The 13,500-nt window shown below is 42.2% G+C and overlaps 1 protein-coding gene and 1 long non-coding RNA gene across 21 annotated transcripts in view; one reads left to right on the top strand and one right to left on the bottom strand.

Annotated features, from left to right (window-relative positions):
• ncam1a (neural cell adhesion molecule 1a) overlaps positions 1–13,500 on the top strand; it is a 303,473-nt gene that overhangs the window by 192,407 nt on the left and 97,566 nt on the right. The gene's annotated exons all lie outside the window — the stretch shown is intronic.
• Positions 7,762–13,302, bottom strand: LOC121654112. Its single transcript, XR_006012907.1, has 3 exons — positions 13,027–13,302; positions 8,330–8,426; positions 7,762–7,796 (listed from the first exon to the last, which is right to left on the bottom strand). It is a non-coding gene; the product is annotated as an uncharacterized LOC121654112 (long non-coding RNA).

Genomic DNA, 13,500 nt, shown 5'->3' with positions numbered 1-13,500 from the left:
TGTGTTAAGATCTTAAGTAGAAGCAAGGTCAGGTCTTCCTTACTGAAAAGACCAGCTTCGTTCCCTCCCATCCTTTACTTGCTGTCCTCTAACAGAATAATACAATTGCTGTCTTTGCTTCATTTGGTTCAACTGTTTGATGAAATGAGCTCTTTAAAGCTGATTGGATGAGAGCTTCTACTCCAATTTAAAATCTTGGATCCTCCATGTCATTTCTATCAGACTCACTTCAATAACTTTAATCACATCCACCAGAACTGGAGGTGAGATCGCTGCAAGAAACTGAGCCCAGAGATTTTCATTATGTTACTTGTTGTGCAATCCAAAGTGTGACCTTTCTCTTTAGAGTGTTATTTTAGAAATATAAGTTGCAATAAACCCTGGAGTCAGCGGGCTGTCTGAGGCGAAGCTCAAACTGACTCCATCTTTGCAAGTTGATGTAAACCCACTCGCTGCCAGAAATGCCTCTCGGATCATTTAGCCACTGTCCACATTTCAGATGAAGCTAACTGCTGCTTCTGAGACACCCAGCATGCTGGAGGAGCTGTTACTCCAAAGCTTTGAGTAAACTAGTAAGGATAAGTGATTTGAATGACAGCTCTTCTCATGTGGATGACACTAAGGTTATCATATAAAAATTATAGCCCATTAATATGTAATTATTTAACAAAATATTAAAAATTTCCAACATGTAATAGGTGTTTCCTAATAGCTATTATTTATCTATTCCCAGCTAATTCTCAGCAGGTTCTTAGGTAAAAATAAGGTATTTTTTTTATTATGTTTTATTTCAGCTAAATTGATCTTATGGTTGTGCAGAGCTTAAAGAACTCGTGTTGCAGGAGAGCCACAATGTTGACTTAACACTTACGCAAAGCATCTGGTCTTGCTGCTTCAAATCTCAGATGTCAAACACTTTAAATAATCCCACAGTCATGTGTTGAGGTGATGAAAACATGGAATGTTGCACCTAGATGTTTACATCATGGGGAACACTCTCAGTTGGGGCTCACAAACTTTAATCTATGGCAGTGATTCCCAACCCTGGTTCTCAAGGCACACTATCCTGCAGATGTCTCCCTGCAGGATAGTGTGCCTTGAGGACCAGGGCTGGGAATCACTGATCTACTATTATAGTTTATTTCCCAGTTAATTCTAATTAATTTCATCTGCTTATCTGAGGACATGTCACTATGGCATCAGGTTCAGGAGGTAGACCCAAACACCGGTCTCCACAGCAACGCTCTTCAGCTCCTCCTGAGGGATCCCGAGACACTCCTTGGCCAGGAAGGATATTATCTCTCCAGCAGGTCCTGGGTCTGCCCCGGGGTCTCCAGAAGGACGTACCCAGAAACTTTCAAAGGAAGGGGGCCAGGAGGCATCCTAATCAGATGCTCAAGCCACCTCAGCTGACTCATGTCAGTACAGAGGAGCAGCAACTTCACACTAAGATCCCTCCAGATGTGAGTTCCTCACCTGATCGCTCAGGCTGGGCCTGGCCACCTTCCGATGGAAGTTCATTTCAGCTGCTTGTATCATTCTTTTGGTCACTACCCAGGTCTCTGGACTATGGGTGATGATTTGAAAAAAGAGACCAGTGCTCATTACTGCTGACAAGCCCAATCTCCCCACTCCATCCTACCATCACTCCCAAACACAACTCTTACAATATTTCAACTCCTCCATGGCCCCAGCTTTAGAAATGTTGGTGGAAATATTTTTTATTAAAACATCTGAGTTTTTCTTCTGCTGTACTTGTATCATTAGTTTCTTTGCCATTGGTATGCCAGAATGTTTTAAAGCTTCTGCAGTGATTATCAGCTTGGTGAGATGCAGGGCCACCTCAAGGTCAACCAATGAAAGAGGGTGGGGTGGTGGTTTAGCCCTGTTGACCTTAGTAGTTAATCATGGTGCAGTGTCTTTTACGTGGCCTTTGAGTTAGCTAAAAGAACACATGAAAGATATCCCACTTAGCACAGAGCCAAATCATGGTTGTTCAAATCCAGCACAACTATAAGAATAAAAGTATAATTTTTTATTTATTTTTTTTTTACTATGAATCTCAGTGAGTTACCTAGAAAAGGGAAATGTGCAGCATGTGTTCCAGTGTGTGGACATAACCCATGATTTTTTCCTAACCCTAACAAAATGGCTTTTTAATGTCTATGTGATTTAGGTACCTAGACGAAGCATTTTGACATTTGAAACTAAAGATTTAATGTGACACAGGAGACAAATCCATGTCTCCTGGATGACAGGCAGATGTTTAACGCTGCATTTTTTACCTGTTAAAATAGATTAACACACCTTTCATGACAGGTGTAGTGAAACTGTGCTCTGATATGCAGTTATTTTTGTGTCCATGTACATAGAAAAAAAGGAGAAAATGCCTCGTGATGCAAGTCAACTTATCTTATTTGACAGTGCAGAAACTCCCCTGAGTTTGTGTTTTCATCATGTGCTCTGCAGAAGAAAGAGATGTGAGAATAAAAAGGAATCTGTTTGGCTGAGCTCTACATCTTTTGCTCCTCCAGTATTTCATTTCAAGCAGCAGCTGTTTCAGATACTATTTTATTTCCATCCTTTGGGGGATGAAAGATTAGTTATTTCATGCTGAACTCTAAGAACTGTATTATTAAAATACACATGATGTAGTTGTAACCATAAGTGTTGGTAAGAGCACTGAAATTTGAAGGATTTCTTTATATCACTGCAAGACTTTCTTGAGTTTGATAAAGTCTCTGACATGCTGACTAGCTGAGCTGAAAAAGATAGAATTAAACTGCAGCAGCTTTTGTTCAGAGTTTAGCTTTTTTAACAGTTAAATGAGTCTACAAATGAAAATAACGTCTTGTGCTTGGGACCTTGACACAGCATCAGTTCTGAGTGTCACATTGTGTCTGAGCTTTGATTCAGTCCTTACAATTTCTCAAATGATTTTTATTTATTCAATATTGTAAGAATATACATTCAAAATAAAATAAAACAAATAGTACAATAATATATAATATACAATAAAATGCAAAACTATGAAATAATGTATACTAATATTATATTATATATTTCATAATAAATACATAAAATGGGAGGGTCTGCTTAAAATGATATGAAGCATTACTGTTAAGGGAAAATAACTAATTAGAAGTTAAATATATGAAATACATTATACAGACTGCAGGTTGTCCTTTTTTTTTTTTACAAGATTATTGTTTTGATGGAGGAAGATAACTTATGGTTTCTGCCCTCTCCTCACCTAAAAGACATCACATTTCCCTTTTCTTCCCAATGATGACTTGGCCTCAGTTGCATTGCTGTTAATTACAGTGTACCAGGGGATTTGACCTTGTGACAGAAAGAGCCTGTAGAAAGTTAATTGGTTGGACCTGAGGCATATTCAGGTCAGATCTGATTCAGATAGGATGGAAATCCTCCTCATGATGAGCTGTAGGATGTGCTGTAGGAATGGCGTAAGCTGCCGTACATCCAGTTAAATCTCTTTTAACTCACATTATAACTAGAAAAGCTCAAATAGTTTTCGAAGAAAACATTTAGCCATATTTTCTTAAGAGGTCACTGGTAGTCAGGAGGCAAAGCTGAACCCCAGCAGAAAGGCAAAAGAAGGCACCTGCAAGTTCTTCTCAGCCAAATATAAACGTTATACTCATCCTAGACTGACATTTGACTTGAATGGACTAAAGCAGGAGTAGCCAACGTCGGTCCTCGAGGGCACCAATCCGGCAGGTTTTCCAGATTTCCCTGCTCCAGCACACCTGACTCAAATTAAATGGATCCAACAGCCTATAAGGATCTCCACAATGACTTGTTAGTTTAAGTCAGGTGTGTTGGAGCACGGAAATCTGGAAAACCTGCCGGATTGGTGCCCTCGAGGACCAACGTTGGCTACCCCTGAACTAAAGGAAGGTATTTATCTAATGTTGATGTGCTTCTGTATTTAGACAGGGGGGACTCCATGTTGTCCAACACAAGCTAATAACCATTGAATCTACTTAAAATTGCCTGAAAAATTCTTACCTTTCAGATTATCCAAAAGTTTTCTTTTACCAACAATTTCATTTTTATTTCATTTTAACATTTAATCTTGCAGTGCTTTCATCTGAAGCTAACATTTTGGTCTCTCTGTATCTATCTATCTATGAGAAATAGTGCAGCGGGCTTTCTATGGTGCATAGTCTTGCTCCTCATTGACTGATTCCTTTTTTATTTCCCTTTTAATAAACTTTTCTTATTTTGACTTAAAGCAAGTCTATTCATGTTCAAGTGCAAGTTGCATGGCACTGCAAACAAAGGCCTTATTATATTATAATATTGACCCATTTTGCCCTTTGTTATGGCTGGCTTTCACATAAAATTTGTTCATGTCATTTCATGCTGAGGCTGTTTTTCATGCCGATTTCCCTGTTGGCCTTTTATGCAGTATTTCATCCTAGCCGAATAATTAGTTGCTGTCAATATGATGGTGTTAAAATTAATCAGTGTACAAGGAGATGATTTACTGAAAGGTCACTGTTATTGGCAATGAATCAAGGTGCTGGATATTTGAAGAAGATTAGATGAGGCATTGCATTTATGATCAATACAGAAGGGCAAATACATGGTTGCATGAAGTAGTCCTAACTCACTGTTGGCTATAAACATTAAGAATAAAAACCATCTCAAAGTGTCTTTTTTTTTAAGTTGTTTTGGAATGGATTTGTATGTCAGCTGATGTTAGGGGTTAGGGTTGTGACAGCTAACTGTAACCCTAACAAAGCTGCGGTGATGAGATTGAAAGATATAAGGAGAAGAAGCTTAGCATCAGGCCCACACAGAGCACATAAAAATGGCTGCTTAGCCTTTTGTGCAGTGCCAAGGTGCAGCAGGTGAATGATGAGTGGTGAAGGCAGTTTGGCATGTGACTCTGAAAGGCTAATTTATCTGCATCTGAAAAACAAATTGGAAACAGTGTTGGAAGTTAGTTCTGTAAGGACGATGAAGTAATAACTGTTATATATTCAGCTGTTTGGTGCAGATTCATTTTCCTTTGAAGTCCAGACAAGCTGGAAGAATTACTGCTGGTAATAAAAAACTAGTATATTTCATGTCACAGTGGCAAGTTTCTGTACCCAAAGAGCAGACAGGATACTTGAGCTGCAAATACTATGAAGCCTATTGACAAAGCTTGAAATGATTGACTTGTAAGAATGATTCCACTGAAACTGGCCGATTTGATGGCATGGTGAGGAGACAGACTGAGCCTGTGTTTCAGCTCCACAGGTTGAACACACTAGGATTGTGGGTGCAAGATAGGGTGATGGCTTCAGCGGGTTTCTTACAGGAACAACAAACATGTTAGAATAGAACTTTATTTGTCATTGCAGCAAGTACAAGAAAATTACAAAGCCCTACAGTAAGTGCAAAACAGAATAAAATATAATAAATAGAATAAGGATGAACCAATGTGAAAATTTTGGCCGATACTAATATCCAAGATTAATATTGTTGTTATTGCAGATAACTGATATTTACCAATGTTGCGATTATATATATATATGTATATATATATATATATATATATATATATATATATATATATGTAAGACTTTCTTGAGTTTGATAAAGTCACTGACATGCTGACTAGCTGAGCTGAAAAAGATCGAATTAAACTGCAGCAGCATTTTTTTAGTTTAGCTTTTTTAACAGTTAAATAAGTCTACAAATGAAAATAACATCTTGTGCTTGGGACCTTGACACAGCATCAGTTTTGAATACACTAGGATTGTGTGTGCAAGATAGGGTGATGAGGACAGTGATTCACCGGCAGCAGTAGGATCCAGAAGCTCGTGTCTCCTCGCCTCCTGGCTGGGGCTGTCCCCCCGCGGCGTGGGGTGGCGGGAGGATGGTGGTGGGGGGATGGTGTTTGTTTGTGTGTGTGTGTGTATGTGGGGGGGGGGGGGGGAGTGGTGTGTGTGTGGGGGGATGGGTGGTGGAGGGATGGTGTGTGTGTGTGGGAGGGTGGGGTGTGTGGAGGTGGATGTGTGGTGTGTGGGAGGGGGGGTGGTGTGGGTGTGGGAGGATGAATGGTGGAGGGATGATGTATGTGGGGGAGGATGGGGTATGTGTGGGAGAATGTATGGTGCAGGGAGGGGGAGTGTGTGGGAGGATGGATGGTGGAAGAATGGTGTGTGTGCAGGAGGATGGATGGTGTATGGGAGGGAGGATGGTGTGTGTGTGGGGGAGTGGTGTATGTTTGGGAGAGTGGGTGATGGAGGGGTGGTGTGTGTGTGTGTGGGAGGATGGGGTACGTGAAGGTGGATGTTTGGTGTAGGAGAGGGAGGACGGTGTATGTGTAGGAGAATGATGTATGTGTGGGAGGATGGGTAGTGGAAGGATGGTGTGTGTGTGTGTGTGTGGGAGGTGTGAAGGTGGAGGATGGTGTATGTGTGGGAGGATGAGTGGTGGAGGGATGATGTGTGTGTGGGAGGATGGGGTAGGTGTGGGAGAGTGTATGGTGGAAGGATGGTGAGTGTGTGGGAGGATGGATGGTGGAAGGATGGTGTGTGTGTGGAAGGATGGATGGTGGAAGGATGGTGTGTGTGTGTGGGAGGACAGAGTATGTAAAGGTTGGATGGTGTATGTGTGGGAGGATGAATGGAGGAGTGGAAGGAGAGTGTGTGTGTTTGTGTGTGTTGGTCTGGGGGGGGGGGCAGGACTGGTTCTCGGGGTGTGCGGCTGGGCGCTGGGGTGTGGGGCTGGCCTCTGGCGGTGGCCGTCTGGGCGGGCCGGGTCCCCCCGGGTGGCGTGCTGGCCCTTGGCCTGTGGGGGTGGGGGGTGTCCCTGCGCTCCTGGGCCCGGGCCCTCTGCCCCGTCTGTCCCGGGCGGCCGGTGCCCGGGGGGGTCGGGGACTGCTGGCCTCGGCCTGCCGGGGCCGGTGCCCTGTGTCCGCGGGGCGGCTCCTGCTGGGGTCTCCTGCTGCTGCCTTCCTGGGCGGGCGAGTGGTCGTCTCTGTGGACCGGTCGGGATCTGTAGCCTACGGGGGGGCTGGTGGCCTGGGTCTCGGGACCGCTGGCCTGACTCTGGCCTCTGTTCAAGTGAGGTGGCATCTGCATGATCACTCTGCATGGTCACTCCTTCCTGAACGTCTCCACACAGTCTTTGCGTCGCCATGTGGCCGAGTTCTCCAGCATATCCACACAGGTTTCTCTGCGCGTGTTCTTGAATACAGCAGTTTCACTTATATCTATTATCATATTTTTTTTTCTTTTTTTTTATTATTTCTGTTCTTATTATTATTATTACTCTTACTCTTATTATTATTACTACTACTATTATTATTATTACTATTATTGTGATTATTATTATTGTTACTATTATCAACTAGTTGTGTAATGACCTACTGGCCAGGATGATCTTAGCTATATATGTTGCAAGTAGTATGGATTACATGGTTTTCTGTATAATGTTTTAAGTCCCCACCCGCACTCCCCACACCCTTTCTGTCCCTCTCTCTCCCCTCCCTCTTCTCTCTACTTTCTTTTCTATCTCTCTCTCTCTCTGTCCCCTCCGGTCGAGTCCAGCATTAAGAGTCTGATTTAATAAAGTTTTTCATGTCATCAAGAGGGACTTTATACATGTAGTATAAATCCCTGCTTGATAGAGTAAAATTGCCCAGCACCAGACAGCAGCCAGACAATCATTCTGTTTGCAACGATGCTGGACAAGACAAGTTAAAAAAGAAAAAAAAAAAAAAAAAAAAAAAAAAAAAGTAGGATCCAGAAGTTTTGGCTTCAGCGGGTTTCCTACAGGAACAACAAACATGTTAGAATAGAACTTTGTCATTGCAGCAAGTGCAACAAAATTACAAAGCCCTACAGTAAGTGCAAAACAGAATAAAATATAATAAATAGAAAGAGGATGGACCAATGTGAAAATTTTGGCCGATACCAATATCCGAGATTAATATTGTTGTTATGGCAGATAACTGATCTTTTGGGCCATGTTTATGACCCTTGACGTCCTCTGAGCCACCGGCAGCTGGTGGACCACACACACATGCAGTACACCAAGATGCTCTATGTAGTGTATGTGTAGAAGGATACCAGCAGCCTCTGGGTGATGTTACTTACCAATGCTTAGAGGTGTTCACAATCTAGGTAGGGTCCACCTCGATTTGGACTCCCAAAAAGTGGAAGTCCTCCACCCTCTCCACACAGTCCCCGCTGATGAACAGTGGTGGAATGTCTCTTTTTCCCTCCTAAAGTCTATGATAATGTCCTGTTAGACAGGGCAGAGAGAACAAGACTATTCTCAGAATGGATGAGACCAAATCTACCTCTTGTTTAAACAACCTGGCACTGAATGAAGGAAGGACCGGGGTAGATGAACTGCTGGGATGATAAACTGATGAGGTGCAGCTGTGCTTCAGGAACCTGGAAGAGCAGAGACACAGCCATGCTCACATGGGAAAAAGAGTCCAGATGCATGTGACACTTTGCTGTCTTTGTGTTAACATCACTACAGCTGCTACAAACAATGCAAATGATTGCCATGGATACAGAGGAGTTAAAAAGTCAAAGATGAAAAACACAATCAATGAGTGGATGAACATCATAAGTTCCAAATAAACACATGTATGGGATGTAGAACATTGCTGAATTTGCATTTCAAAAGGAAATTATCTAAAATTTAAAATAATACCAGAACCATTTTTACCAGCAGTATGGACGTGAAGAACCAGCATACTGCAAGAAGAGGAATGCTGAAATAAAAATGCACACACAAGACTGGAATGAAGAAATACTGAGAATTCCCCCCCTTGGAAAGAATCACTTTATTAAATATTGTTAAAATTTAATTTATTACCCAGTTTTAGATTCACTGGATCCACTGGACTTGATGTGATATATACCCACCAGCCACTGTCTTATTATTGGTTTGGACCCCCTTTTTCCTCCAGAACTGCTTTAATCCTTGGTGTGATAGATGGAACCAGGTGGTGGAAACCTTCCTCAGAGGTTTTGCTTCATATAGACATCACAGCATCACACAGTTGCTGCAGGTTTGTCGGCGGCATCCATGGTGAGAATCTCTCGTTCCACCACATTCCAAAGTTGCTCTATTGGATTGAGATCTGGTGACTGTGGAAGCCACTGGAGTCCAGTGAACTCATGTTCTAGGAAACAGTTGTAGATTATCTGAGTTTTGTGACATGGTGCATTATCCTGCTGGAAGTAGCATCAGAAGATGTTACACTGTGGTCATAAAGGGATGGACATGGTCAGCAACAATACTCAGGTAGGCTGTGGTGGTTAAACCAGGTCACATTGGTACTAAGGGGCCCAAAGTGGGCCAAGAAAATACCCCCCACACCTTTACACCAGCAGCAACCTGAAGTATTGATCCAAGGCAGGGTGGATCCATGTTTTCATGATGTTTCCATCAAATTCTGAGCCTAGCATCTGAATGTGGAGCTGAAATGGAGACTCATCAGACCAGACAGCGTTTCTCCATCTTCTATTGTCCATGAGTGAAGGAGAGATCTCATTTATTGATCATATTGTTTTACTCTCATGACCCTGTAGATAAAATGATAGTTTAAAAATGTTGTGAAAAGAAAAACTTAATGACCATGTGATTTGTAAGTCACCGTGCTGTCAGTAAGTGAGCAAATGCACCGAGACTGCAATCAAGTGTAAGGTACATTTTAGTCATAAAGGGAAGGGGTTTGTTGGTATGGAGGGCCATTTCCTCTCAGACAGTTAAGGCTGCTTTTTAAAGAGGGGCCATTTTAATTTAATGGGAATGTTCTTCTCTTCCATGGAAATGGGCACCACATCCAAAGGGCATAAGGGTTCAACAAGAGGAAAGCAATCTATGTCTTTAATAGTCACCACTTATGAAACAAATTGAACGTAGGAAGATTTAATCTTGACTGAAATTCCTACCGTTACAGAGCCAAAGTAAAAAGCAATACAATAAAAATTCTGCTTCAACCTCCAGCTTAGTTGCACAAATGAGAAACTGAATGTCATGCAGTATTGGATCTGATCAGGAATTCAATCCTCAAACACTAAGACTTTTCCATATATACTATTTTTTTAATGGTGTGGAAAAGATCACACATGCAATTGTTCCAGGCCAAAAGAAAGGGGGGGGGGAATAAACAACAAAAGACCCACCATAGACTATTAGGGTAAAAAGTAAAGGTGGAAGCAGACAGAAAGTGTAATGAGTTGTCAAGGGGGGGACCCGGAAATTCAGCCACACACAGTGATGGAGTATGAAGCAAGAAATGTGTTTATTGAAACAGGGGCTCCAAGGCAATATCCAGAGACAGTCCAGCAGGGAGTGACAATAAGGTCCTTATATGCTGTGGGGTACAGGATCCTGAAAAAGGGACTCCAGACATGAACAGGGAAAATCCAATAATCCAGAAGAGTAGTAATGAGGCCGGCAGGCTCGTACACGAGAAGGCAGAAAACAGGTTACTTATCAGTGACAGGCAAGGCTCAGTGGTCAGTCCAAAGCATGGGTCAAAATCCAGAGAAGGCAGACGGCAGGAAAATCCAACAGGGAATCAGGCACAGGGCAATCCAGGAGACGTGGCAAGGTCGGCAACAGGAGTCTAGAAACAAGGGATGAATGCTGGATATCAGCAGGGTTAGCAATGTTGACCATCTGGCAGGGAAGCAGAGACTGGAGAGTGTTTAAGTAGGGCGGGGACCAGGTGGAGAGAGTGAGTAATCAGGACAGGTGGAACAGATGAACTTAATGAGGGAGTGGAGGTTCCTGCAGGCAGTGATCACTGCAGCGCAGTAATCATGACAGAAAGAGGAGCTAAGAATGAGGGAGGTGGTGTTTATGGAGTGATGTAATTATTCAGAAAAACCTTGATGCAAGATCTTTTGTGGGGAGCTCCTTTAAGACATGCAAAGAGTAGCTGAAGAGCTAGGAGGGTGCTTGGTTTGCAGCCGTGTCCTAAACTGGCAAACAGCTTGATGTGTGTCGGTAAGGTAATATCAGTTACCATCATTTAGTGGCTGTTGTCTTAGAAACTGTTCTGTTTTAGTGGTGTAGAATCAAGTGAAAACTGAAGGTTGCACTGTCATGTTAACACCCAGCATGGGCGACCCACAGCAAGGACATTCAGCTGGTTGCAGAACTGTGATCACTAGCTGTTACTGGATTCCACAAAACTCTTCTTTGAATTTCCCTTCACAATGACAGTCTGAACACTAGTCCACTGGTCTATCTCATGTTCCACTTCCCCTCATTCATAAGCAGCAACCTGAGATCCATAAAATTTCTTAACACACCAACTTACTGTCAACTGGTAGAAAAAATCTATATCCAGTTAAAAGATAGAACAAAAATATAATCAGAATAGGAGGTGCTGACTTACCACTGCTTTACACTTTGCTGCAACCAATCCCAGAGCGTTCTTTAGAAATGAACACACATATGTGATCCTTAGTGCCTGTGGCTGACACCCTCCTCACCTCATCCACACCTTAAAATCCTGTACATAACTGTCACTAGCAGGATTTAATGTTGGCAGAAACCCTCATCTGCTGAAAACTTGCTTGACTTGGCATTAAGAATGCAAACATAGCTCTCATTTTTGTTATATGAGGACCAGATGGCTGATAGACCTTTTCAAAGTCCACAAAGCCCATATGATATTAAGTCCAGTTATTCTATGCTGTTTTGTGCTTCAGATAATTTGAGTACTTAAGATTACAATGACCTACTGTAGATGACTGAGATTACAGAAACCACCATAAAACATGAAGTTCATGAAAGGATTCCATCCTGTTATTCTGTCATTCCACTCTAGCATGAAACAATAGTAAAATTGTCCCAAAATATTCATACACAAAGGAGTAAAACAAGTTTATAAAATAGAAATTCCTCCTTCACCTCCTGCTTACTGCCAGAGGGAAATCTATGGGATAAACTTTGTGCCACTGGGGAGCGAATCTGAATTCTGTATATTTGAATATGAATCATTCAATTTGAATCTGAATATGCTTGTTTGAATAATTGCTTAAAAAAACTGAATCCAAATGACCATATTTGATATTGAATCTTTGTTTTTTGAATGTGTATATTAGTAAAGTTGAAACTTTTGTATTTGAAAAATTTCTTTACCTAATTCATTTTCATAGTTCAGTTTCAGTTCTCTCCATTCAAATTCAGATCTGAAATTCAACTTTTGTGCCACACATCCGGGACCTGACGTGAGGCAAAACTAGTCGATCGCAGATGGAGTAACATCGGTTTTGTGCTGTTGTTCTCAATGGCTACAAGGAGAGGGAGGGCGAGGGGAGGGTGGCGGCTAGTTGTTAACCGTAGCAACAGAAACTCGCCCGGCTGCAGACACGCTAGATCATGTCTGTGACGGTGCATCGTTGTGAAAGCAGCTTGCAGGCTTATTGGGCTCCGTCAGTCCAGGAGAGACGAGAATGGAGCAACATACTGTCGTCCCGCAACGTCCCAACCAGCAGTGGTCAGGGTCCACAAACATTAAATCTCCGTCCTTCAAAAGCCACAACGGACATGCCAATATCTTTATGAATTGTTACCATCAGTGGCAACGTTGCATTTAATTTTAAATAGGTCGTCGCCTGTGTCTCCTGTGTCTTCTGCACTGACGGAGCCCAATAATTCATGTTTTAATGACACAAAATTCAGTTTTTGATTCAGTTTTTTTGGATTCAGTTTTTTTAAGCAATTATTCAAACAGGCATATTCAGATTCAAATTGAAGGATTCATATTTAAATATAAAGAATTCAGATTCGCTCCCCAGTGGCACAAAGTTTATCCCATAGAAATCAAAGACAAACTTGCCAAACTAATTCAGTCAGAGATGAAACAAAAAGAGCTTTCTGCCTGAATGTTCCTGGCTGGAAAGCTTTGAGAGGGAAGTATTAAGCTGCTGGTGTGTTCTCGGATCCTGCTCAAGTCTTTGGCCTCAGTGCCCACACCCATTACAGAGAAAAATAAAGTTCAAGCTACAAAGAATTCACCTTTCCTCGTGATCCATCCAAAGACAGCTCCTTTTCAAGTTTATGTGCCATAGATGCATGCATCCCGGTGAAACCCTACACAGTGCTGTCTGCCCCTGAATCGTGTGTGCTTGCTCTGACATGACTTGCATGTTAAGCACCAACAGCTGACTGGCGTAGCCTCCTTGTAATGGAGCCAGTCACAACCGGCTGCCAGGCTCCAATTAGGCTTGCAGACAGACCTCCTGATTCAAGACAGGAAAGAAGCTGCTTCCAACTTCAGGTCTTCTCAACAGAATGGACTATTTCTCATGTGTTCACTTTTAAAACTCACTCACCCTAAAGTGAGGCAATTCTGGCCATGTGGTTTGTGTAAATATTTGTGCTGTTACATAATTCAGAGTTAAATAACTCTGTAGTTTAGTAGCTAAATGCCTGTTTACAGTAGCGGACTGTAAAGTCCATAATCCTCTCACTACAGAATAGCCAGAACTT

The sequence above is a fragment of the Melanotaenia boesemani genome, chromosome 15 (genome assembly GCF_017639745.1).
Source record: "Melanotaenia boesemani isolate fMelBoe1 chromosome 15, fMelBoe1.pri, whole genome shotgun sequence".
NCBI classification, from domain to species: Eukaryota; Metazoa; Chordata; class Actinopteri; order Atheriniformes; family Melanotaeniidae; genus Melanotaenia; species Melanotaenia boesemani.
Note: the sequence above shows the minus strand (reverse complement) of the source record. Positions and strands in the feature narration are given on the sequence as shown.